The following is a 27194-nucleotide window of genomic DNA, read 5'->3' as shown; positions in this document are numbered from 1 at the left end:
CAAGAGAGAGTGGCGGAGACGCTTAAGGCAGAGAGAAGATGAAGAGGGGGCGTGGCTGCGAAATGATTGACAGCTGCATGACGCTCTCCATGCAAGGCGTGACCACAGGCTAAAGGACACCTTTCGGCACATCAAGCTCTAAGCACACACCTGGAGGACGTGGGAAACGATCCCGCTACCTCTCGCATGCAAAGCGAGCGCTGTACCATGCAAGCTAACCCCCCTCACTGGGGCTCATGCCTCAGTGTCGCCTAGTGCCGCTTGTTCCCCTCTTACCGGGTGCAGTTCACTGCCCTTCGTTTGCAAGGCAGTCGTGTAATTGCGGCTTTCTTGACTTATTGATGAAGGTCTGACTGGACGAGCGAATGACGCCTCTCCCCCGTCCTCAAGCTCGCTGACAGGATAAAATAGAAAGTGCTGCCGTGGCTCATTGGTTTAGGGGTATGATTCTCACTTAGGGTGTGGGAGGTCCTGGGTTCAACTCCCGGCTGAGCCCTTGTGTGCTCTTTTTGTCCTCGTCCACAAGACTGGGAACTGATATCCACATCACCTTGCAGCATCTGCTTATGGCAAACGATGGAATGTGACTAATGACTGAACGAGCCTGGTGAATACTCATCACGTGGCACAATGAGAGCGTGCAGTCAGCTGTCCAAGGCAGCAACCTCATTGCTCGTTCAAAAGAACACGTACTGAAAACTCATCACCACTATGTCGTAAATGAGCACCGCAATCGCTTGTTGTCATGCGTCCTTACTTGGGAAATGCAGAAGCAAAAACTGCCCTCTCTCAGCCACCAAAACGTGTGCGGCTCGCCTTGCACTCTCTGCGCCTCGCATATTTATGGAGCTGTCTGCTCTTCTTTCTGTTGAAGTACGCAAGTTACGGGGCGTACTGCAGACTATGATGTGCTCAATGACAGCTTTCAAGATTTGAAAACTATGAGCTTGATGGCTCAAGTCGAACGAATGTGGTTGTTACGCAATTGATGATCAAACGCACATATTCTAACGATTCGTGAGAGTATGTTCTAAAGGTCCTTGGCTCGATCCCGGGTTTCGGCATTTTGTTTCATCGCTCCCTTTGTTCCTCTCTCCAGCGCCCCCTGCCTAAAATGACGCGTCCCTTTCTCAGCCCGAAACGCAAGCGATACACCAGCAACAAACCCTACAGGTTTCCGTAGTGTAGTGGTTATCACGTTTGCCTAACATGTGAAAGGTCCCAGGTTCGAGACCGGGTGCAAACAGCCTCTTCTTGCACACTCCTGCACTTCACAGAGGTCTTGAACCACCAGTCATTTGTTCCCAATGTATTTCCGGTGCCTTCATGCACTCTTGTACCAAACGCACGTTCCTTCTGTACCTGGAGCCGATCATTTGCAATTGGGCTGTCCCGACAGACCAAGACAAGCTCTGTCGGCTCAAAAGCAGCGCAACACCTGCGAGAACAACAGAAAGATTAGTACCCAGCGGGGGCCTCTTAGTGAGCCCAAAATCTAATCAAGAATCGACTCCAGCAACAGGGCTGGGCGCATTGTTCCATACTCCGACCACTCTTGGTGTAAACAGGTCCCTCCTGGTCTCTGCATGAAATGCACTTTTCTGCGTTTGCTTTGGTGTAACTGGCTTCCCCTGCATGGGCGAATGTGAAGAAGATCCTTAGTAAGTCATTGAAGAAACCCGAGAAGAGGTCGGAGTGGCCTCTGTCGTTCATCAACGATCCAGTCAGGCAGTACTCCTCTGTAAAGCGCCGTTCGTTCACATCGATTGGCTTTTTTTTGCCTTCATTCGTGCAAGTAGTAAAAGCAGACACCCCTATTCTGCCGTGACCCGGATTCGAACAGGGGTTGTTGCGGCCACAACGCAAAGTACTGACCACTATACGATCACGGCGAGTTACCGATACACACGTGGCAGGGTGGAAAAGGCTGTGCTCTCTTCATGTGACATAATTCGGAAAAGTCCTGACGTTGCATTTCAACTGAGCCCCAGTATACATCGACCCTTCGACACTCTGAGTGACAACTCTCTTGCGTTTTCTAATATTTCTGTAGTTTGCTTGCATGATGCCCGGAACAGCAGGGTTGTGCTCTCCTATATGGTCTAGCGGTTAGGATTCCTGGTTTTCACCCAGGCGGCCCGGGTTCGACTTTGGTATGGGAACGTGTCAGTTTTGCCTCCTGCTTTCCAAAAGATCAGCACCGCGTACGAAGGAGCCGCATTAAAACTACTCAAACGTGCAAAACGTGCGAGAAGAGGGGGCGCTTGTTTCCAGCCGAAACTTCTCGCGTGTGAGATGAGCTGACCATCGCTGCAGGAGGTGGGAGGGTTACTCTGGTAGACAGGGCTGACCTTTGGCAATAGGATTTATACTCTCCAAGATGATATTTGCACTTTCTGGAGAGGCGATTTTCTCCACTTCAGTAGCCCGATTTCGTCGATTGCGTGGAGAGGGCTGTAGAATGTGGCGCCACCTTTCCTGCTCCGTCCATGACAGGCGTGCTGGTCTCTGGAGAGAGAGCACGGTCCATCAGCGCACCCCAATAAAGGCACTGGAAGCCGCTGAATCGCATTGGCGAAGCTCAGCGCTGGGCCGCTGGGCACATCTTACCACTGTTTCCGTGGTGTAATGGTTATCACGTTCGCCTCACACGCGAAAGGTCCCCGGGTGGAAACAGACTTCAGACTTCTTTTGTCGCCACGCACAAAAGGGATTGGGGATTCGCCTAGCGCTGTGATCGAACAGACCCACTCACCTCTTAGTGTGGCGGGATCTGCACAGTGCATGTCGCAGCGCATCCTGCTTTCACTTCAATGAAACATCCTGATGTACCCCTGTCTCCCGCGTGACAGGTGGGGACAAGTGACAGGTCCTATACTAACGAGGAAGACATCGCTCTCTCCGACCCCCGGCATCGTGTCCCGACCCACCGTGCTGGAAGCCGACGCGTGCTGTGATTCCTTTACGGAGCAGAAATGACAACCGAGGAGCCGAGAGATCATTTCAGCATTTCGCGTCTGAACGGAAAACACAAACGACCAACTCAGAATGACTTGCCTTTGACGCTTTTCAAAGCGTTCTTTGTGCACGACGACTGCGCCGCCTAGCAGATACAAATGGGTTGTACAACTTTGAACTAGTAAATGGAAGAGGGCTAAGCCCCCTCTCTTTTAGCCCAGGTTCGATCTGGCTCCCAGAATCACCAGGGCGCACACACACACACCCGTGCCGTTGAAGTGCTCTGCTTCATTTCTAAGGGCAACTCAACATTCACTCCTACCCCGAGTGCAGAAAAGACAGCGTCCGCAGCAACAACAGCTCAGGTCTCTGCACAGGAGCTAAGCTGCCCCCATCTCCTCTGCTCTGCGGCTCCTGCAGAGCGGAGTCCTGCCTGGAGCCGTGTTTGCAGGCGGCGGCTCCCCACGCTCTGTCTGTGCGTCGTGAAATTAATTAATAACGTTAATAAATTTATAAAGTTAATTTATAAAGTTAATAAAGTTATAAATTAGAAATTAATAACGATATAATTATATTCATGTACCGCAACACAAGAATAGTACACGCTGTACATTGTCTGTCGATAATGTTTCTGTAGTGCTTTAGTGGGTTAGGTTCCTGACTTCCATGTCACACGGTCTATGATTGAATCCCATGGAACTATGACTTTATTTTTTAACAAACATTTCTTTGAAAAAATGAAACGTTTCCCTTGGTCAGAGATTAAATAAAACCTCACTTTTTTAGGTTTTACTGTGCAGAGTGAGGTTTTACCTCACTTTTTTTGAGCAGAAGGTTTACTGTGACCTGAGAAAGGCCGGCATCCAATCACGGTGGTAAATACACACAAGCTCTCACTCATCTGAGCTACACGGCTACCAAGATGATCTCGGGTGCGCCGAGCTGGTACAGAACATATTGAACTGATCGATGGCGAATTGTCTCTCAGACAGGCTTTTCACCTCTAAGCTCCCTGACTGACAGTGATCAGCTAGGTAGTGAAACAGTCAGCTGCTTCTAAGCCTTAAACAGCTGCATCTCGGCGCTTCCACGGAGAGATGATTTGAAAGCCGAACATCACCCATTGGGAACACCTTACTATCACTAGTTTAAGAGACTCTTAAGGTCTTGCAGAGGTGCCTGTCTAATAGCATGCGCTTTGCAAGCTATAGGTGTTTAGGCTGAGGCAGAATGCCTAACAAAATGTTTTTCTAAAGGTGTGTCCAAGTGGCTGCAAAAGGACAACACTCCTGGGGCGCTGTGGCTTAGTTGGTTAAACCGCCTGTCTAGTAAACAGGAGATCCTGGGTTTGAATCCCAGCGGTGCCTTCTTTGTTCTGTCTTCTTGAACAGTACTGGTCATTATGGACAACCGCCTACGGCTAGACTTAATTAAATGCAAGTATTCATTTCCTGTCTTTAACGCGACTTGTTTTTCTTAAAATGGATGCAACTTGCAAAACATGAAATACAAACCTTGCTAATCAGCGCTAGCGGCTGGCAAAAAAAAAAGAAGTCAGCAATGTTTTTTTCTTTAACCTTAACCCTACTAATGGAGAAGAGTTAAACGACCGAGTCTATGCAGCTTAAACGGTGCGCACGTCGGGTTCTTAGCTGGTAAATCACGCTCACCCCAGTCCTTAATCTTTTAAAGAGGATACAAAATTGAACCTAGTCGCCACATCACATACATCCTGTTCAATGATAAAAAGGTAACATCTATCCTCGCTCCAGACTAAATCTCACGTTGAGGGCATATTTTTTTTCACTTTACCGTGAGTCGGGCTCGGCTGCACAGAGGAGAGAGCAGAGCAATGAGGTCACGGGGACAGGGGAGTCACACGCTGGCGGTTTGAATACGCGGAAAATCACTGAGGGATACACAGTATATGGACCCTCCGTGCGCCATCAGTCCGCACTCCGGACTCTGAACTGTGTTGCTAGGTTAAAATTGATGACTTCTTGTATTTCAGTAGGCAACTGCCCTCTTGATTTCGGATTTAATTTCTTTATTACAGGGGCGCTTTTATGATGACAGAGTCATGTTCAGGTACTTTGCTTGATGGAGGAAGCTCATTTCGGACTCTGTGATCTGCTCACCTGGAAAGGTCTGCTGTACTACTACAAGAGAGAAGTAGAGTCTGGAAGAAGGGACAATTTTATGATGCTTTGGAAGGTAATGTTTTTTTTTCTTTGAAATCGAAATGAATCAGAATAGCAGTGCAAAAGACAAACTCTTGGTTTGGTTTAAAGAGATATGGTTTTAAAACAGACAACATGTAGAAAACAGGTGTTTCTCACTTTTGGAAAAGAATGGACCGGGGGTAATATTTTACTAGTTGCAGGGCTGAGCTCACTGGGTTACAGTCCTGCAGTGTTACACCAGGTCCAGTGGCGCAATGGCTAAGGTGTCTGATTACGAATCAGGAGATTGTAGGTTCGACTCCTACCTGGCTCGGGTCATTTTTAAACACATCGGGCTGCTCCCTAAGTAGTCTGTGCTACTTACTGCATTGTAATTGTACCCAGTAAGAAATTTCCTTCATGTAAATGAACTGCACCTGACAGCTTTAGAAAAACACCTGGGCTCAGTACGGTGCCGAGAGCTCAGCGTTGCTGTTCTAATTAGCACGCACTGCATCGGCTATGAACCCGAACTTTTCAATTATTCCGATCAGTAAGTCAACACGTAGTCCACATGAAAGGAAGAAATATTCTCTTGTCTGTCTCTTGTTTTTATAGAACTGAATGTCCCTGACAATGTACTGTTAGTTTTAATTGAAGAATGGCATTTGTGTTCAAATATACCAGACAAGTTTACGTAACTGCTCGTGCGACACTCAGTTGTAATTAGTCAAGAAATAAAGTCGAACAACAGCTGCGGGTTTGATTCTGAACGTACAGATGCAGCCATTCAAAATGGGTGAGGTATTTCGCGGCATACCGCGACACGCCCACCGGGGTATCACGCGGTTCACGTGTGTCACGTGACTAACTATCCGGCGTCGCCTTGTAAAACCGCCAGGGGGAGCTTAACCTCTCATGTACAGCATTTGAGCCTTTAATTTTGAACTGTGTATTACAGCATGTTAATCATCAGTCATTAAAATGTTGGTATATTTTATGAAAGCAAGATTGCTCAGTTGGACAAAACCAACTGAGCTGTGCATCACACAGCTGCCAGCGCACCTCACCGTGCCAGGCCACCACTGCGTCACATAGCTGCAAGCGCACCTCACCGTGCCAGGCCACCACTGCATCATACAGCTGCCAGGGCACCTCACCGTGCCAGGCCACCACTGCGTCACAACACACAGCTGCCAGTGCACCTCTACATACCCGACCACCACTGCATCACACAGCTGCCAGCGCACCTCACCGTGCCAGGCCACCACTGCGTCACAACACACAGCTGCCAGTGCACCTCTACATACCCGACCACCACTGCATCACACAGCTGCCAGCGCACCTCACCGTGCCAGGCCACCACTGCGTCACAACACACAGCTGCCAGTGCACCTCTACATACCCGACCACCACTGCATCACACAGCTGCCAGCGCACCTCACCGTGCCAGGCCACCACTGCGTCACAACACACAGCTGCCAGTGCACCTCTACATACCCGACCACCACTGCATCACACAGCTCCAGCGCACCTCACCGTGCCAGGCCACCACTGCGTCACAACACACAGCTGCCAGTGCACCTCTACATACCCGACCACCACTGCATCACACAGCTTCCAGCGCACCTCACCGTGCCAGGCCACCACTGCGTCACAACACACAGCTGCCAGTGCACCTCTACATACCCGACCACCACTGCATCACACAGCTGCCAGGGCACCACACCGTGTCAGGCCACCACTGCGTCACAACACACAGCTGCCAGTGCACCTCTACATACCCGACCACCACTGCATCACACAGCTGCCAGCGCACCTCACCGTGTCAGGCCACCACTGCGTCACACATATTTCAGCGCCATATATTTCATGGATATTATGGAATATAATGGATGGATATCTTAGTTATCTTTCTAGTTCACAGGTTTGCATGCATAATTTAATTTTGAAAGCCACTGAGACATCAGGTACTACTGTTGTATTTATGAAAAAGAAACAAAACAAAAAACATACTAACAACTGTGCCATCCTACTCCTTAGTTAATACATTTTATTATTCATAAACAGTTAACATTGTTAGCAAAATATTTTGAATTATATTTAACCCTATTTTATCTTTAGTTTTGTATTTAACTTATTATATGATAGTCAGACTTAATGTATATTTCAACAATGAAAATATATTTTTACAAGATTTTACATTAAGCACTTAAAATTAATATGGTTAATAATAGTAAACTGTAACATGCTGTAACAAGATCGGTTAAATTGCGAAGAAAATGCTTTCAGAGAAAATGTTTCAGGTGTGAAGAACATAGATGTCCAATGCAATTTCAACCAAACCTGTTCCCACACACCCTGCCCCCACTACCATTAGAATATACACAAACATTTTAGCGTTTCATTCTGAGCAGAAGACCCTCACACCTGAAGAGTGCTGGCTGTGACAAATTAAACCGGTTTTACAGGTTTCAATCACAGACCATGTGACATGGGACTCAGTAAACTAACACACAGCGCCACTGGATTTGATAATACCTAACGAAAATCCGCAATATGGAAACAGAACCTGTGTAATTGTTGATAGATGATGTACTCGTAACATTTTTTCAAGACGAACTACAACATTTAAAAAATGACTTGTATGTACTTGATATCTCTAATCAATCCACGGGTCCCAGCACAAAACGAAACTAAAACGCATACCGTTTCGCGCTTCTTATTAGTTGCTCAAAAGTAATTTGACCGTATGAAATGCATAATATAAACCTAGAAACATATACGTGAGCAGTACTTAAGCACTGTAGTATCGGTGTTAAGACATACCTCTCAAATACTGTAAATCAAGTTAAAAATTTCTCAAGACCGATTCTGGTCGTTATGAAACCATGTTTCGTGTATGTTTTCTTTTTCATCTTGAAATAACTCATTTCTAAATACCTTTTTCACTGTTAACATCTTGCAGCAACTTTGCGACAAAATATACACTCTGACAGTTCATCCTGCTACCAACATTAAATAAAACAAATCTTAAGATTTCTATATTTATGTCTTTATTTAGTGGTTTCATTAGTGACAAAGGCTAAACTTTCTTGGAAAAATGTATTTTATGTGTTGCGGAAAAAACTGACTTGCTTTAACAAAATATGTTTACAAATCCTTTCACCTGGCATTTTCGTAGTTAGAAATTATGGAACGCTCTGTTAAAAGCAAGGGAGTTTTTATGTCCGTTGCAGTTCTTTTGCAACATGAATATAATTATATCGTTATTAATTTCTTGAGATACGCGATTCCATATTATATTCCCTTTTAATCAAATTCTAAAAGTATGCTTGTTGACTCCGGTATCACGTTAGTTAAAGACTTCGAAGCTTACAATGTTTAGGGAGAAATGGAATACTGGTGTGTATTTTTTTCTTTAAAGTACCAAGACCAGCTATATACTGTATGTTTACATTCCAAAATTAATATCGTTTATGGCCTTCACACGCGTTACAGTATGCTCCTATTCTTTTTATGCTCAGCTACTAAGATTTCCCTTCAGTGGTAAAATTCAATATCTACAACGGGCACAGTAAAGACGTTTACAGTAAGTCTTTCTACGACAGACCAACGGACCACGAGTGCCCCTGTCGGTCAACCAATCACGCACCGCGTGACCGGCCTTTGACCGGTAGGCGGTCAAAGGTCTTTTCTAGGTCTACACTTAAAATGCACAGAGGGAGGGAGCGATCCTCTGAGTACAGACAGACATCCCTCAACAAGGCCAGGTTGTCGCTCATCAGGCGTCCTGCTATCCCACAAGTCTGTTCTTTCCCTACCAGTGAGGCCACTACATTTTGTAGGCGCAGGAAAAGGGCTTTGGACAGGATCTTAGTGTCCACGCCTAACAGGCTGAGGGGTCTCCAGTTCTTTATGTCATTCTTTGCTCCTTTCTTAAACAAGAGAGAGATAGTGCCTTCTCTTAAGGAGTCAGGCAGCAATTCTGTCTTGTAGCTTTCCTCGAATAGGAGCAGTAGCGGATCCTGAAGCAGATCCCAAAAGGTGCAATAAAATTCTTTAGGGAGCCCGTCAGCACCCGGAGTTTTCCCCTGCTGTAAGCTCTCCATAGCCTGTCTCAGCTCTTCTACTGTCAAATCCCTCTCAAGTACTTCCCTATCTTCTTCACTCAAAACGTTTTCTAGCTTTGAGGTAAAAAAATGAATATCTTCATCCTTTACCTCTGTAGAGCTGTACAGTCTTGAGTAGAAGGCCTCGGTGCAGGAGAGGATAGCACTCGGCTCTGTTCTCTCTCGTCCCTCCTCATCAACTACACTTTCCATGACAGTCTTGGAGCCTACCACTTTCCTGAAAAAGAAGCGAGTACACTTCTCATTTTCTTCCAAGAACTGCACTCTGCTTCTTAACAGCACTCCTCGACTACTTTCTTCGGCTATGCTCCGGATGTCCTTTTTTAAAAGGGCGATATCCTCGAGCACATCGAAGCCACTGTGCAGCATCGTGTAGAGACGCTGCAGCTGCCTCTGTTTCCTGGCTAGCACTCCTCTCCGTCTGGCAGCAGCCTTCCTTCCCTCAGCCATGAAAAAGGCCTTTGTCCTCACCTTCACCTCCTCCCACCACTCTCCTACTGACCCGTACAGACACTGCAAGGACAGCCACTGTGATAGTTTCTCCTTGTAGCGGGATACTACCCCCTCGTTCTCTAGCAGCTTTGTGTTGAGTTTCCAGAGGCCTGGGCCAAAGACAGTCCCGCCCTGGAGTTCCACTCTACACCCTAAAGCCTGATGATCTGAGAAGAAGACAGGCTGAAGAGTGACCCCAACAACTTTCACTCTCTCTGAGACAAAGCAATAGTCAATTCTGGAGCTGCTATTCCTCCCTGACCATGTATATCCTGCTGTTGTGGGATATATACATCTATATGTGTCTGAGAGTTTAAAGTCTTGAACTAAGTTTTGCAGGGCCAGTGAGCTGGAATCCAATTTTATCGGAGAGCTAGACTGCCTGTCTGTGTGCTCTAAGATACAATTAAAATCCCCTCCCACTATCACGTCTGTGCTGCATAACAATAGGGGGGAGAGTGCCTTGAGTAGCTCCACCCTTCCTCCTACGTCAGTAGGGCAATACACATTGATTAGCCGCAGGTTAACGGTCCCCCATTCCACATCCACACACAGCAACCTGCCATCTATGACCCTCTGAATACTTTTCAATTTGAATGCCCATCCTTTGAAAAGAATGGCCACGCCAGAGGCTCTGTTGTTATTGTCCCCTGACCAAACAGAAGGCCCTTTATCCCACCTATCTTCAAAACTTTTATACCTCTCTTGATAGGCTAAAGCACACTCCTGCAACATCAACACATCTCCCTCTCTCTGCTGGAGGTAATCAAAGACAGACTGGCATTTAACTCTGTCATTGATACCTCTTGTGTTAAGAGAAATTATGTTAAGAGCCATATTACATAAGAAAGTGGAACCAGTCTTTACAAAACACATTTCTCTTCGGTCTCACCTGTTACCTTTTTCTTTTTCTTTTTCTTCTTACCAATTTCCTGCCAGCCATCCTCTGAATGAGCCTTCATCAGGGTGGCAGCAGTAAAGGCGTTCACAGAGTCCATTTCAAGGAAGGGGGTAGAGGGAGGGGTGGAGAGGTTCCAGCTGTCCCCATCGCCATGCTCTCCTTCCTCCTCGCTCGGGGAGAAAACAGAGTCATTTTTTCTTTTCCTCAAGTCCAGCTCCTGGGAGCACTGAGGGGAAAGGGGTGCAGCCGATGCACCAGTCTCCTCTTCCCCCTCACCCACCAGCTGCTGCAGATCCTCCGTGATGGACTGGATGGAGGAGAGGAGGGCATCTGTAGCACTTGCAGAGTCTGAGAAAAGCAGCTCCGCTGAATCCTGGGTATCCTCGCTGGACCCGCTCCACCGGGGGGCCCCACACTGGCCCTCGTTCTGAGGAGCAGGAGTGGGGGAGGGGTCCTCGCTGTTCTCGGGGGTTTTCAAACCCTCGTGCTTGTCTGGTGCAGTCTGCGGTTGTGGGGGCGTAGTGGATTTCTCTTCCACCAGCCCCGGAGCCACAGCAGGACTGATCCTGGCTGGAGGCTGAGAGTCTTTGTCCAACAAGGGTTCTTTGTTTGACTTGTTGTTTGCTTTGGATTTTCGGGCCGGTTTGGCTGAAACAAGCACTGCCTCATCCTTTCTCATTTTGAGTTTATTGGCGTAGGCGTGAGGGCAGTTCTTAAAAACGTGTCCTTCCGAGCCACATAAATTGCACTTTGGCAGCATTGAACAGTCAGAGGCTAAATGTCCCTGTTTGCCACAGGTCTTGCAGCATTTCACAGTGCAGGACGATGCCAGGTGTCCCACAGCACCACAGCGCCGACACACCTTTGGTTGTCCCACATAAAACACATAGCCATTGCAGGCGCCCAGCCGGATTGTAGAGGGCAGGTGCCTTAAGCCTCCATTTACGCTGTCCGGTAGCAAGCGAACCTCGAATTTCCTTGCTCCTGTTTTTATACCATCAACATCTCTAACCTCAGTTCCATGGTGGACGGTGCAGTACTGGTTAAGCCAGGTGTGAATGTCCTCCGTCTTTGCCAGTTCCGAGAACATAACAACATGCACCGTTTTCCTCTCTCTCTGTGTCAGAGGCTGCAAGTTGATCTTCTCAAGTGCAGGAACTTTGCCTCTTTTTGCCTCAAACACATCCACGCATTGTTCAAACAGAGGATAGGTAGCAAATACAACCTCAAATGCTTTCTGACCTGGGAGAGCGAAGATGAAATCCAAGTGCCGAGGTTCAAAGCCAAGTTCCTTCTGTAACACTTTTCTGCTGAACTGCATACGATCCATGAAGAGGTCATCCAAGAGCTCAAAACGTACAGCATTCTTACGGGATCCAAAGGTTGCCATTTCAAAAACTGCAAATCGAACACTGCTTCCAACAAAAGAAAAACAATCCAACTACTCCACCTACAGGCTGATCAAGGTATCTCCCCTGCCAGGTAAGTATGAGTTAAACAGGCCCCTGCAAGCGGCCCGCACCCACAGCACAAATCGCGCAGCCTAGGCCACCTCCTCGCCCCGCACGCCACCGCCTCCTGCTGGGCCCACTCTTTCACACACTCACACGCCACACTAACACTGAAAAGTGTGGGCAAAACGAGAAAACGAGCGCGCCGTTTCCTACACATCTGCAGTCGCCGTTGCGCATTCGGAGCATGTCCCGGGATGCAATTCGGCCTCATTTGCATAACTCCAGACCGGCAGATCGCCACGCAAGCTCGCGACGTGCGCCTGCCACACACTGAACAAACCTTTTCAGCAATTTCCAAAAAACGGGCCTGCTCGCCTGCCCACAAGGCTCCGTCTCTTACCTGCTCTCCAGAGCCTGCTGCCTTCTGTGCTTTTCTCTCGGCACCGCTGCAGTGCACACAACTCCTGCAGCGGGAGGGGAGGAGAAAGTTCCCACGCTCCGCCGCAGGGAAGGCTCGCTCCGTGCGCACACGTCCTTTCGATGCCAGTCCAACAAGTGCTCCGCATTAGCTGCGTCGGGGCTCCGGCGTGTCGCACCTCACCTCACCTCGCCCTACCCCCTCCTTGAATGTCTGCCGCTGGGCATGCCCCGCTCTCCTCCGCCTTATCTTATCGCGTGTGAGCACCGACAATGGCCACAATGCCGGGGAATGGCACCTGTAAAGTGTTAATTGGGGCACAGGAACAGCCCGTCTCGTCTCGGGGGGGCCGGCTTCAAGACAATACAGCAAACACAGCGGGGCGGGGGAAGAAGACGACACCACACATGCGGGTACATTCAGCTCCGGCGGGAACGAGACATTTGTCGGTCTTTTCAAGTGCCGAGAGCCGAGCAATCCTTCACTTGTATCGTTTCTCCCCGGTGACTAGATCTGGCCCTGCGACTCTCGACTGGGCTCACCCCCGGGGCAGCCCAGCAGGTGTGAGCCTGGCCGGCACCCGGATAGGAGATTCCACCCCGGAAAAGCTCCGGTTGCTGCTGCTCCTGCAAGAGGTGTGACTGGGACCAGTAGGGAGCGCTCACCCTGCGGGCTGTGTGGCTCTCTTACGCCCCAGCCTCCTGATGGCGACACTCTGCTGCACAAACAGAGGTCAAACCGAGGTCCCGACCCTCCTTGGCCATTAGGAAACCCAAGGGCGTCTCTCAAAAAGAGACGCCGGGGGTGTCCCTCTGGTGTTAGTGCTCCCCTTTACCCATCAGTCGGGGTCTCCTCCTAATCCCCGTCTCACCTGTAACAATCAATGACGAGGCCCCCCTGTCCGTGAGATTTAGTACTCGCGCAAGAGACCGGGGGCAGAGCGCGAACGCGGTCCCCCGCCCCCCACAAAGTGCGCGCTCCGGGTCCTGCAACACAGCGGAAGGGCAGCGAGAAGGAGCCTCTTGCTCTGACGCCGCAAGGCCACAAGAGGGCGGAGGCGCCGCGCGCCCGGCCGACGTGTTGGACCGGTGCGCTTTACGTGCTGAAATAAACACGCGAAAGCCCCGAAATGTTTCCAGAGTGCTGTGCACTGGAGGTTTTTGTCTGGTGAAGACTTGCCTGGTGCTCCTCCGTGCAGATTGTTTGTCCTCCTCCAGTGCGGGACGAGCCAACACAAGGGAGCGCATTCGCCAACATCCAGGCACGCAATGCGATTTGGAAAGCAGCTCCTTTCCAAAGAGTTGCACACGAACGATCCTTCAGTCCCGCTCGGGGGGCACGGAACCCCCGCCACACACAGCTTCAAGTAGCGAGTCAGGCGCTGGGGCTTTCGCTTGCGGCCACACCACCCTGAACATGCCCGATCTCGTCTGATCTTGGAAGCTAAGCAGCGTCGGGCCTGGTTAGTACTTGGATGGGAGACTGCCTGGGAATACCAGGTGCTGTAAGCTTTTGCTCTCCCGGCCAGCAGGGGTCGCCGTTGGTGCCGTAGGCTTTGGGAGGAAAACCTGCAGGATGGAAAGGTGATCTATAGCCTCATCTCTAGAGATGTTTTGTTGCTGTGGCATGTGTGTGACCCATATTCAAAAAAAAAAACCCGTCTGTAAAACGAATATCGAAGCTGCCTCTAAATCTGCAAATGAAGATGAGTCGATAAACCACTCGTTTTTCGTATAACTAGACATATATTCATTTGTTACCGATTTCATTCATTGAGCACGGATACAATAGAGGTACAGCCATTCACTGTTTGACATGTCTGCACTGGTACAGAACCGAGCAATCAGAAAACGGGTGAAACTGTCTTTAGACTCAGCATACAGTACCGAGGCCCCCCATGACCAAATAAAGGCTAACCTCGATAATCAGCCTAAAGAACGCAGACTACAGCAAAACGACTGACTTTGAAAAGGGAATGAACGTCCGGAAGGAGTAGTGGAACTAGCTTGAGATGCTTCTCCGGACCCCTAACTAAAAGCCAGCGAGAACCAGCAGCGGCGTCCACTCCTGTCGAACCGGGATCCTTCCGCAGCCACGCAGCTCGTGGTGTCCTAACCCTCCCGTAACTGATTTTGGACCAAGCACATCAGGGGAGAGCGCGAACGCAGTCCCCCACTACCAGAAATTATGCAGTCGAGATTCCCACATTTGGGGAATTCGCAGGGGTCAGCACAGCCGGAGTGCAATGGCCGAGCCTCGCCCTGGGTGAACCTCCTTCTTGATCAAGGTATCTCCTCTGCCAGGTAAGTATGAGTTAAACAGGCCCCTGCAAGCGGCCCGCACCCACAGCACAAATCGCGCAGCCTAGGCCACCTCCTCGCCCCGCACGCCACCGCCTCCTGCTGGGCCCACTCTTTCACACACTCACACGCCACACTAACACTCAAAAGTGTGGGCAAAACGAGAAAACGAGCGCGCCGTTTCCTACACATCTGCAGTCGCCGTTGCGCATTCGGAGCATGTCCCGGGATGCAATTCGGCCTCATTTGCATAACTCCAGACCGGCAGATCGCCACGCAAGCTCGCGACGTGCGCCTGCCACACACCGAACAAACCTTTTCAGCAATTTCCAAAAAACGGGCCTGCTCGCCTGCCCACAAGGCTCCGTCTCTTACCTGCTCTCCAGAGCCTGCTGCCTTCTGTGCTTTTCTCTCGGCACCGCTGCAGTGCACACAACTCCTGCAGCGGGAGGGGGGGAGAAAGTTCCCGCGCTCCGCCGCAGGGAAGGCTCGCTCCGTGCGCACACGTCCTTTCGATGCCAGTCCAACAAGTGCTCCGCATTAGCTGCGTCGGGGCTCCGGCGTGTCGCACCTCACCTCACCTCGCCCTACCCCCTCCTTGAATGTCTGCCGCTGGGCATGCCCCGCTCTCCTCCGCCTTATCTTATCGCGTGTGAGCACCGACAATGGCCACAATGCCGGGGAATGGCACCTGTAAAGTGTTAATTGGGGCACAGGAACAGCCCGTCTCGTCTCGGGGGGGCCGGCTTCAGAGACAATACAGCAAACACAGCGGGGCGGGGGAAGAAGACGACACCACACATGCGGGTACATTCAGCTCCGGCTGGAACGAGACATTTGTCGGTCTTTTCAAGTGCCGAGAGCCGAGCAATCCTTCACTTGTATCGTTTCTCCCCGGTGACTAGATCTGGCCCTGTGACTCTCGACTGGGCTCACCCCCGGGGCAGCCCAGCAGGTGTGAGCATGTCCGGCACCCGGATAGGAGATTCCACCCCGGAAAAGCTCCGGTTGCTGCTGCTCCTGCAAGAGGTGTGACTGGGACCAGTAGGGAGCGCTCACCCTGCGGGCTGTGTGGCTCTCTTACGCCCCAGCCTCCTGATGGCGACACTCTGCTGCACAAACAGGCGCCGTCCTTCGGGGGAGGCGTCAAACCGAGGTCCCGACCCTCCTTGGCCATTAGGAAACCCCAGGGCGTCTCTCAAAAAGAGACGCCGGGGGTGTCCCTCTGGTGTTAGTGCTCCCCTTTACACATCAGTCGGGGTCTCCTCCTAATCCCCGTCTCACCTGTAACAATCAATGACGAGGCCCCCCTGTCCGTGAGATTTAGTACTCGCGCAAGAGACCGGGGGCAGAGCGCGAACGCGGTCCCCCGCCCCCCACAAAGTGCGCGCTCCGGGTCCTGCAACACAGCGGAAGGGCAGCGAGAAGGAGCCTCTTGCTCTGACGCCGCAAGGCCACAAGAGGGCGGAGGCGCCGCGCACCCGGCCGACGTGTTGGACCGGTGCGCTTTACGTGCTGAAATAAACACGCGAAAGCCCCGAAAGGTTTCCAGAGTGCTGTGCACTGGAGGTTTTTGTCTGGTGAAGACTTGCCTGGTGCTCCTCCAGTGCGGGACGAGCCAACACAAGGGAGCGCATTCGCCAACATCCAGGCACGCAATGCGATTTGGAAAGCAGCTCCTTTCCAAAGAGTTGCACACGAACGATCCTTCAGTCCCGCTCGGGGGGCACGGAACCCCCGCCACACACAGCTTCAAGTAGCGAGTCAGTCGTCGGGGCTTTCGCTTACGGCCACACCACCCTGAACACGCCTGATCTCGTCTGATCTCGGAAGCTAAGCAGCGTCGGGCCTGGTTAGTACTTGGATGGGAGACTGCCTGGGAATACCAGGTGCTGTAAGCTTTTGCTCTCCCGTCCAGCAGGGGTCGCCGTTGGTGCCGTAGGCTTTGGGAGGAAAACCTGCAGGATGGAAAGGTGATCTATAGCCTCATCTCTAGAGACATTTTGTTGCTGTGGCATGTGTGTGACCCATATTCCAAAAAAAAACCCGTCTGTAAAACGAATATCGAAGCTGCCTCTGAATCTGCAAATGAAGATGAGTCGATAAACCACTCGTTTTTCGTATAACTAGACATATATTCATTTGTTACCGATTTCATTCATTGAGCACGGATACAATAGAGGTACAGCCATTCACTGTTTGACATGTCTGCACTGGTACAGAACCGAGCAATCAGAAAACGGGTGAAACTGTCTTTAGACTCAGCATACAGTACCGAGGCCCCCCATGACCAAATAAAGGCTAACCTCGATAATCAGCCTAAAGAACGCAGACTACAGCAAAACGACTGACTTTGAAAAGGGAATGAACGTCCGGAAGGAGTAGTGGAACTAGCTTGAGATGCTTCTCCGGACCCCTAACTAAAAGCCAGCGAGAACCAGCAGCGGCGTCCACTCCTGTCGAACCGGGATCCTTCCGCAGCCACGCAGCTCGTGGTGTCCTAACCCTCCCGTATCTGATTTTGGACCAAGCACATCAGGGGAGAGCGCGAACGCAGTCCCCCACTACCAGAAATTATGCAGTCAAGATTCCCACATTTGGGGAATTCGCAGGGGTCAGCACAGCCGGAGTGCAATGGCCGAGCCTCGCCCTGGGTGAACCTCCTTCTTGATCAAGGTATCTCCCCTGCCAGGTAAGTATGAGTTAAACAGGCCCCTGCAAGCAGCCCGCACCCACAGCACAAATCGCGCAGCCTAGGCCACCTCCTCGCCCCGCACGCCACCGCCTCCTGCTGGGCCCACTCTTTCACACACTCACACGCCACACTAACACTCAAAAGTGTGGGCAAAACGAGAAAACGAGCGCGCTGTTTCCTACACATCTGCAGTCGCCGTTGCGCATTCGCAGCATGTCCCGGGATGCAATTCGGCCTCATTTGCATAACTCCAGACCGGCAGATCGCCACGCAAGCTCGCGACGTGCGCCTGCCACACACCGAACAAACCTTTTCAGCAATTTCCAAAAAACGGGCCTGCTCGCCTGCCCACAAGGCTCCGTCTCTTACCTGCTCTCCAGAGCCTGCTGCCTTCTGTGCTTTTCTCTCGGCACCGCTGCAGTGCACACAACTCCTGCAGCGGGAGGGGGGGAGAAAGTTCCCGCGCTCCGCCGCAGGGAAGGCTCGCTCCGTGCGCACACGTCCTTTCGATGCCAGTCCAACAAGTGCTCCGCATTAGCTGCGTCGGGGCTCCGGCGTGTCGCACCTCACCTCACCTCGCCCTACCCCCTCCTTGAATGTCTGCCGCTGGGCATGCCCCGCTCTCCTCCGCCTTATCTTATCGCGTGTGAGCACCGACAATGGCCACAATGCCGGGGAATGGCACCTGTAAAGTGTTAATTGGGGCACAGGAACAGCCCGTCTCGTCTCGGGGGGGCTGGCTTCAGAGACAATACAGCAAACACAGAGGGGCGGGGGAAGAAGACGACACCACACATGCGGGTACATTCAGCTCCGGCGGGAACGAGACATTTGTCGGTCTTTTCAAGTGCCGAGAGCCGAGCAATCCTTCACTTGTATCGTTTCTCCCCGGTGACTAGATCTGGCCCTGCGACTCTCGACTGGGCTCACCCCCGGGGCAGCCCAGCAGGTGTGAGCCTGGCCGGCACCCGGATGGGAGATTCCACCCCGGAAAAGCTCCGGTTGCTGCTGCTCCTGCAAGAGGTGTGACTGGGACCAGTAGGGAGCGCTCACCCTGCGGGCTGTGTGGCTCTCTTACGCCCCAGCCTCCTGATGGCGACACTCTGCTGCACAAACAGAGGTCAAACCGAGGTCCCGACCCTCCTTGGCCATTAGGAAACCCCAGGGCGTCTCTCAAAAAGAGACGCCGGGGGTGTCCCTCTGGTGTTAGTGCTCCCCTTTACCCATCAGTCGGGGTCTCCTCCTAATCCCCGTCTCACCTGTAACAATCAATGACGAGGCCCCCCTGTCCGTGAGATTTAGTACTCGCGCAAGAGACCGGGGGCAGAGCGCGAACGCGGTCCCCCGCCCCCCACAAAGTGCGCGCTCCGGGTCCTGCAACACAGCGGAAGGGCAGCGAGAAGGAGCCTCTTGCTCTGACGCCGCAAGGCCACAAGAGGGCGGAGGCGCCGCGCGCCCAGCCGACGTGTTGGACCGGTGCGCTTTACGTGCTGAAATAAACACGCGAAAGCCCCGAAATGTTTCCAGAGTGCTGTGCACTGGAGGTTTTTGTCTGGTGAAGACTTGCCTGGTGCTCCTCCGTGCAGATTGTTTGTCCTCCTCCAGTGCGGGACGAGCCAACACAAGGGAGCGCATTCGCCAACATCCAGGCACGCAATGCGATTTGGAAAGCAGCTCCTTTCCAAAGAGTTGCACACGAACGATCCTTCAGTCCCGCTCGGGGGGCACGGAACCCCCGCCACACACAGCTTCAAGTAGCGAGTCAGGCGCCGGGGCTTTCGCTTACGGCCACACCACCCTGAACACGCCCGATCTCGTCTGATCTCGGAAGCTAAGCAGCGTCGGGCCTGGTTAGTACTTGGATGGGAGACTGCCTGGGAATACCAGGTGCTGTAAGCTTTTGCTCTCCCGGCCAGCAGGGGTCGCCGTTGGTGCCGTAGGCTTTGGGAGGAAAACCTGCAGGATGGAAAGGTGATCTATAGCCTCATCTCTAGAGATGTTTTGTTGCTGTGGCATGTGTGTGACCCATATTCAAAAAAAAAAACCGTCTGTAAAACGAATATCGAAGCTGCCTCTAAATCTGCAAATGAAGATGAGTCGATAAACCACTCGTTTTTCGTATAACTAGACATATATTCATTTGTTACCGATTTCATTCATTGAGCACGGATACAATAGAGGTACAGCCATTCACTGTTTGACATGTCTGCACTGGTACAGAACCGAGCAATCAGAAAACGGGTGAAACTGTCTTTAGACTCAGCATACAGTACCGAGGCCCCCCATGACCAAATAAAGGCTAACCTCGATAATCAGCCTAAAGAACGCAGACTACAGCAAAACGACTGACTTTGAAAAGGGAATGAACGTCTGGAAGGAGTAGTGGAACTAGCTTGAGATGCTTCTCCGGACCCCTAACTAAAAGCCAGCGAGAACCAGCAGCGGCGTCCACTCCTGTCGAACTGGGATCCTTCCGCAGCCACGCAGCTCGTGGTGTCCTAACCCTCCCGTATCTGATTTTGGACCAAGCACATCAGGGGAGAGCGCGAACGCAGTCCCCCACTACCAGAAATTATGCAGTCGAGATTCCCACATTTGGGGAATTCGCAGGGGTCAGCACAGCCGGAGTGCAATGGCCGAGCCTCGCCCTGGGTGAACCGATTTTTAAGAACTTTATTTTCTTTTCACAAAAAAATACAGGAAATCACAAATCAGAAAGCTTTACATTAATATACATACTTAAAACAGTATATATGATCACATCTCATTACATTTTGACACGGTAACAGTTACATAGCAACAATTTTCTTTTTTTCTGGTGCAAATCACATTCTTTATTTAAACATGATAATGTTTTTCACAGTTTCTTGAGATATTGACCTATGCTCTCTATTTCCCACAGATTTTCTGCTTCCTCCCTCCCTTCTCTCCACAGATCTCTGAGGTAATAGTTCTCTCGGGTGATGAACAGGGCCAGGCTACCTGCTGCCTTGACTGGGACCTCGATGCCTTTGAACAGCCCCATGTTCCTCACTCTCCACAGGGCGTCTTTCCCACTGTTCACCACGGCCCAGATCCTGTCAAACACGTCAGGAGGAAGTTTGACAGGAGAGATGCCGTATATGACGAAAGCAGCGGTCAGGGAAAATTGGGGCGAGAGAGCCTGCAACCAATCTTCAAACTGTGCCCAGAAGGCCTTAGCAAAAAAGCAGGACCACAGGAGATGGGTCACAGTCTCCTCCTCGCCGCAGCCCACCCTAACGCAGCGAGGGCTGGGGGTGAGGCCCCTACGGTACAAGAAAGTTCGTACCGGTAAGCACTGGTGGACGACACTCCAGGCTAAATCTCTGTGAATGTTGCACAGAAATTTAGAGGATGTGTGTTTCCACACCTTCCTTGTTTGGGCTGATGTTAAAATGCCCACAGGGGTCTGCCTATTGTTCTGGGGTGCTACGAAATCTTCCAGTTTTTGGACGCTGACATCTCGGAGGGGAATATGGCCAATTGGGTGAGATCTTAGAAAACTTTTAACTGTCCCATAAATTGCAGGGCATGTGTCAGAGAGTGGGACGTCCAGCTTGGGTCTGACACCCCACACTCTGAACACCTCCCTACCTACCCAGAGCCTGGAAAAATAAGTCCAGGTACGCGCTGCAGGTGCTGTTGCAAAGCCTCTCAGCACAGAGGCCAGGAAAATGCACAGCAGCTTCGTAGCAATATCTGGGACAGACTTCCCCCCTGAGGGTAGCGGCCTGTACATTATTTCCCTTCTGAGTCTTTCCTGCTTCCCACCCCATAGAAATTGAAACATCAATTTCCTCAGCACCGCCGCAACACAGTGTGGGATTGGGAAGGTAGAAGCCAGAAAATTCAAGACAGGCAAGAGCTCGGCTTTGATGACCAGCACCTTCCCTGTCATGGTGAGGTCTCGGTCCTTCCATTGCATCAGTTTTTTGTTTAAGATTGGCAATTTGTTCTGCCAATTTACTGTTCCCATCTCTTCTCCAAAATACACCCCCAGGACCTTAATTCTCTTCTCTTGCAGCCTGAGATCATGTCCTTCTTTTGGCTCCCTCCAGTTCTGATAAAAAATCTCACTCTTAGATGTGTTAATTTTTGCGGAGGAAGCCAAAGAGAACCGATCACAGCACTGCAGAGCTCTGCTAATTGAGGCATTGTCAGAGAGGAGCAGGGTGACATCATCCATGTATAGAGATGTCTTTACCTCTCCTCCCCCACTTCCAGGCACTGGTATCCCATTAATGGCCTGATCCTGGCGCAAGGCACAGGCTAAGGGCTCCATAGCCAAAACGAATAACAAGGGGGATAATGGGCAGCCCTGCCTCACCCCTGAACAGACTTCAAAGGTGCGTGATCTATTGCCATTAACCATGACTCTGCTGTTGCTACCTGTGTACAGCAGGTTAATCCACTTTCTCATGATGGGGCCAAACTTCATGTGCTCAAGTACCGATGTTAAGTACTGCCGGTTTAGGCGGTCAAAGGCCTTTTCTAGGTCTACACCTAAAATGCACAGAGGGAGGGAGCGATCCTCAGAGTACAGACAGACATCCCTCAACAAGGCCAGGTTGTCGCTCATCAGGCGTCCTGCTATCCCACAAGTCTGTTCTTTCCCTACCAGTGAGGCCACTACATTTTGTAGGCGCAGGAAAAGGGCTTTGGACAGGATCTTAGTGTCCACGCCTAACAGGCTGAGGGGTCTCCAGTTCTTTATGTCATTTTTTGCTCCTTTCTTAAACAAGAGAGAGATAGTGCCTTCTCTTAAGGAGTCAGGCAGCAATTCTGTCTTGTAGCTTTCCTCGAATAGGAGCAGTAGCGGATCCTGAAGCAGATCCCAAAAGGTGCAATAAAATTCTTTAGGGAGCCCGTCAGCACCCGGAGTTTTCCCCTTCTGTAAGCTCTCCATAGCCTGTCTCAGCTCTTCTACTGTCAAATCCCTCTCAAGTACTTCCCTATCTTCTTCACTCAAAATGTTTTCTAGCTTTGAGGTAAAAAAATGAATATCTTCATCCTTTACCTCTGTAGAGCTGTACAGTCTTGAGTAGAAGGCCTCGGTGCAGGAGAGGATAGCACTCGGCTCTGTTCTCTCTCGTCCCTCCTCATCAACTACACTTTCCATGACAGTCTTGGAGCCTACCACTTTCCTGAAAAAGAAGCGAGTACACTTCTCATTTTCTTCCAAGAACTGCACTCTGCTTCTTAACAGCACTCCTCGACTACTTTCTTCGGCTATGCTCCGGATGTCCTTTTTTAAAAGGGTGATATCCTCGAGCACATCGAAGCCACTGTGCAGCATCGTATAGAGACGCTGCAGCTGCCTCTGTTTCCTGGCTAGCACTCCTCTCCGTCTGGCAGCAGCCTTCCTTCCCTCAGCCATGAAAAAGGCCTTTGTCCTCACCTTCACCTCCTCCCACCACTCTCCTACTGACCCGTACAGACACTGCAAGGACAGCCACTGTGATAGTTTCTCCTTGTAGCGGGATACTACCCCCTCGTTCTCTAGCAGCTTTGTGTTGAGTTTCCAGAGGCCTGGGCCAAAGACAGTCCCGCCCTGGAGTTCCACTCTACACCCTAAAGCCTGATGATCTGAGAAGAAGACAGGCTGAAGAGTGACCCCAATAACTTTCACTCTCTCTGAGACAAAGCAATAGTCAATTCTGGAGCTGCTATTCCTCCCTGACCATGTATATCCTGCTGTTGTGGGATATATACATCTATATGTGTCTGAGAGTTTAAAGTCTTGAACTAAGTTTTGCAGGGCCAGTGAGCTGGAATCCAATTTTATCGGCGAGCTAGACTGCCTGTCTGTGTGCTCTAAGATACAATTAAAATCCCCTCCCACTATCACGTCTGTGCTACATAACAATAGAGGGGAGAGTGCCTTGAGTAGCTCCACCCTTCCTCCTACGTCAGTAGGGCAATACACATTGATTAGCCGCAGGTTAACGGTCCCCCATTCCACATCCACACACAGCAACCTGCCATCTATGACCCTCTGAATACTTTTCAATTTGAATGCCCATCCTTTGAAAAGAATGGCCACGCCAGAGGCTCTGTTGTTATTGTCCCCTGACCAAACAGAAGGCCCTTTATCCCACCTATCTTCAAAACTTTTATACCTCTCTTGATAGGCTAAAGCACACTCCTGCAACATCAACACATCTCCCTCTCTCTGCTGGAGGTAATCAAAGACAGACTGGCATTTAACTCTGTCATTGATACCTCTTGTGTTAAGAGAAATTATGTTAAGAGCCATATTACATAAGAAAGTGGAACCAGTCTTTACAAAACACATTTCTCTTCGGTCTCACCTGTTACCTTTTTCTTTTTCTTTTTCTTCTTACCAATTTCCTGCCAGCCATCCTCTGAATGAGCCTTCATCAGGGTGGCAGCAGTAAAGGCGTTCACAGAGTCCATTTCAAGGAAGGGGGTAGAGGGAGGGGTGGAGAGGTTCCAGCTGTCCCCATCGCCATGCTCTCCTTCCTCCTCGCTCGGGGAGAAAACAGAGTCATTTTTTCTTTTCCTCAAGTCCAGCTCCTGGGAGCACTGAGGGGAAAGGGGTGCAGCCGATGCACCAGTCTCCTCTTCCCCCTCACCCACCAGCTGCTGCAGATCCTCCGTGATGGACTGGATGGAGGAGAGGAGGGCATCTGTCGCACTTGCAGAGTCTGAGAAAAGCAGCTCCGCTGAATCCTGGGTATCCTCGCTGGACCCGCTCCACCGGGGGGCCCCACACTGGCCCTCGTTCTGAGGAGCAGGAGTGGGGGAGGGGTCCTCGCTGTTCTCGGGGGTTTTCAAACCCTCGTGCTTGTCTGGTGCAGTCTGCGGTTGTTGGAGCGTAGTGGATTTCTCTTCCACCGGCCCCGGAGCCACAGCAGGACTAATCCTGGCTGGAGGCTGAGAGTCTTTGTCCAACAAGGGTTCTTTGTTTGACTTGTTGTTTGCTTTGGATTTTCGGGCCGGTTTGGCTGAAACAAGCACTGCCTCATCCTTTCTCATTTTGAGTTTATTGGCGTAGGCGTGAGGGCAGTTCTTAAAAACGTGTCCTTCCGAGCCACATAAATTGCACTTTGGCAGCATTGAACAGTCAGAGGCTAAATGTCCCTGTTTGCCACAGGTCTTGCAGCATTTCACAGTGCAGGACGATGCCAGGTGTCCCACAGCACCACAGCGCCGACACACCTTTGGTTGTCCCACATAAAAAACATAGCCATTGCAGGCGCCCAGCCGGATTGTAGAGGGCAGGTGCCTTAAGCCTCCATTTACGCTGCCCTGGGTGAACCTCCTTCTTGATCAAGGTATCTCCCCTGCCAGGTAAGTATGAGTTAAACAGGCCCCTGCAAGCGGCCCGCACCCACAGCACAAATCGCGCAGCCTAGGCCACATAAAAAACATAGCCATTGCAGGCGCCCAGCCGGATTGTAGAGGGCAGGTGCCTTAAGCCTCCATTTACGCTGCCCTGGGTGAACCTCCTTCTTGATCAAGGTATCTCCCCTGCCAGGTAAGTATGAGTTAAACAGGCCCCTGCAAGCGGCCCGCACCCACAGCACAAATCGCGCAGCCTAGGCCACCTCCTCGCCCCGCACGCCACCGCCTCCTGCTGGGCCCACTCTTTCACACACTCACACGCCACACTAACACTCAAAAGTGTGGGCAAAACGAGAAAACGAGCGCGCCGTTTTCTACACATCTGCAGTCGCCGTTGCGCATTCGCAGCATGTCCCGGGATGCAATTCGGCCTCATTTGCATAACTCCAGACCGGCAGATCGCCACGCAAGCTCGCGACGTGCGCCTGCCACACACCGAACAAACCTTTTCAGCAATTTCCAAAAAACGGGCCTGCTCGCCTGCCCACAAGGCTCCGTCTCTTACCTGCTCTCCAGAGCCTGCTGCCTTCTGTGCTTTTCTCTCGGCACCGCTGCAGCGCACACAACTCCTGCAGCGGGAGGGGGGGAGAAAGTTCCAGCGCTCCGCCGCAGGGAAGGCTCGCTCCGTGCACACACGTCCTTTCGATGCCAGTCCAACAAGTGCTCCGCATTAGCTGCGTCGGGGCTCCGGCGTGTCGCACCTCACCTCACCTCGCACTGCCCCCTCCTTGAATGTCTGCCGCTGGGCATGACCCGCTCTCCTCCGCCTTATCTTATCGCGTGTGAGCACCGACAATGGCCACAATGCCGGGGAATGGCACCTGTAAAGTGTTAATTGGGGCACAGGAACAGCCCGTCTCGTCTCGGGGGGGCCGGCTTCAGAGACAATACAGCAAACACAGCGGGGAGGGGGAAGAAGACGACACCACACATGCGGGTACATTCAGCTCCGGCGGGAACGAGACATTTGTCGGTCTTTTCAAGTGCCGAGAGCCGAGCAATCCTTCACTTGTATCGTTTCTCCCCGGTGACTAGATCTGGCCCTGCGACTCTCGACTGGGCTCACCCCCGGGGCAGCCCAGCAGGTGTGAGCCTGGCCGGCACCCGGATGGGAGATTCCACCCCGGAAAAGCTCCGGTTGCTGCTGCTCCTGCAAGAGGTGTGACTGGGACCAGTAGGGAGCGCTCACCCTGCGGGCTGTGTGGCTCTCTTACGCCCCAGCCTCCTGATGGCGACACTCTGCTGCACAAACAGAGGTCAAACCTAGGTCCCGACCCTCCTTGGCCATTAGGAAACCCCAGGGCGTCTCTCAAAAAGAGACGCCGGGGGTGTCCCTCTGGTGTTAGTGCTCCCCTTTACCCATCAGTCGGGGTCTCCTCCTAATCCCCGTCTCACCTGTAACAATCAATGACGAGGCCCCCCTGTCCGTGAGATTTAGTACTCGCGCAAGAGACCGGGGGCAGAGCGCGAACGCGGTCCCCCGCCCCCCACAAAGTGCGCGCTCCGGGTTCCCTCTCGGGGCCCTGCAACACAGCGGAAGGGCAGCGAGAAGGAGCCTCTTGCTCTGACGCCGCATAGCCACAAGAGGGCGGAGGCGCCGCGCGCCCGGCCGACGTGTTGGACCGGTGCGCTTTATGTGCTGAAATAAACACGCGAAAGCCCCGAAATGTTTCCAGAGTGCTGTGCACTGGAGGTTTTTGTCTGGTGAAGACTTGCCTGGTGCTCCTCCGTGCAGATTGTTTGTCCTCCTCCAGTGCGGGACGTGCCAACACAAGGGAGCGCATTCGCCAACATCCAGGCATGCAATGCGATTTGGAAAGCAGCTCCTTTCCAAAGAGTGGCACACGAACGATCCTTCAGTCCCGCTCGGGGGGCACGGAACCCCCGCCACACACAGCTTCAAGTAGCGAGTCAGGCGCCGTGGCTTTTGCTTATGGCCACACCACCCTGAACACGCCCGATCTCGTCTGATCTCGGAAGCTAAGCAGCGTTGGGCCTGGTTAGTACTTGGATGGGAGACTGCCTGGGAATACCAGGTGCTGTAAGCTTTTGCTCTCCCGGCCAGCAGGGGTCGCCGTTGGTGCCGTAGGCTTTGGGAGGAAAACCTGCAGGATGGAAAGGTGATCTATAGCCTCATCTCTAGAGATGTTTTGTTGCTGTGGCATGTGTGTGACCCATATTCAAAAAAAAAAACCCGTCTGTAAAACGAATATCGAAGCTGCTTCTAAATCTGCAAATGAAGATGAGTCGATAAACCACTCGTTTTTCGTATAACTAGACATATATTCATTT

At 51.5% G+C, this 27194-nt stretch overlaps 7 non-coding genes and 1 pseudogene across 7 annotated transcripts; 5 read left to right on the top strand and 3 right to left on the bottom strand.

The window, feature by feature from the left end:
- Positions 1 to 4251: 4251 nt before the first annotated feature.
- Positions 4252 to 4325, top strand: trnat-agu (transfer RNA threonine (anticodon AGU)). Its single transcript has one exon. It is a non-coding gene; the product is annotated as a tRNA-Thr (tRNA).
- A 9585-nt stretch (positions 4326 to 13910) lies between these two features.
- Positions 13911 to 14029, top strand: LOC138235183 (5S ribosomal RNA). The gene has a single exon (XR_011188067.1). It is a non-coding gene; the product is annotated as a 5S ribosomal RNA (ribosomal RNA).
- Positions 14030 to 14665: 636 nt separating this feature from the next.
- On the bottom strand, positions 14666 to 14829 carry LOC138235193 (U1 spliceosomal RNA). Its single transcript, XR_011188076.1, has one exon. It is a non-coding gene; the product is annotated as a U1 spliceosomal RNA (small nuclear RNA).
- Positions 14830 to 16600: 1771 nt separating this feature from the next.
- LOC138235175 (5S ribosomal RNA) lies at positions 16601 to 16719 on the top strand. The gene has a single exon (XR_011188059.1). It is a non-coding gene; the product is annotated as a 5S ribosomal RNA (ribosomal RNA).
- A 635-nt stretch (positions 16720 to 17354) lies between these two features.
- On the bottom strand, positions 17355 to 17518 carry LOC138235194 (U1 spliceosomal RNA). The gene has a single exon (XR_011188077.1). It is a non-coding gene; the product is annotated as a U1 spliceosomal RNA (small nuclear RNA).
- Positions 17519 to 19293: 1775 nt separating this feature from the next.
- LOC138235191 (5S ribosomal RNA) lies at positions 19294 to 19412 on the top strand. Its single transcript, XR_011188074.1, has one exon. It is a non-coding gene; the product is annotated as a 5S ribosomal RNA (ribosomal RNA).
- A 635-nt stretch (positions 19413 to 20047) lies between these two features.
- LOC138235200 (U1 spliceosomal RNA) lies at positions 20048 to 20185 on the bottom strand (annotated as a pseudogene).
- Positions 20186 to 26831: 6646 nt separating this feature from the next.
- On the top strand, positions 26832 to 26950 carry LOC138235150 (5S ribosomal RNA). Its single transcript, XR_011188035.1, has one exon. It is a non-coding gene; the product is annotated as a 5S ribosomal RNA (ribosomal RNA).
- Positions 26951 to 27194: the final 244 nt, after the last annotated feature.

The sequence above is a fragment of the Lepisosteus oculatus genome, unplaced genomic scaffold, assembly GCF_040954835.1.
Source record: "Lepisosteus oculatus isolate fLepOcu1 unplaced genomic scaffold, fLepOcu1.hap2 HAP2_SCAFFOLD_78, whole genome shotgun sequence".
NCBI classification, from domain to species: domain Eukaryota; kingdom Metazoa; phylum Chordata; class Actinopteri; order Semionotiformes; family Lepisosteidae; genus Lepisosteus; species Lepisosteus oculatus.
The sequence above is the reverse complement of the archived record's forward strand: the minus strand, read 5'-3'. Positions and strand labels throughout refer to the sequence as shown.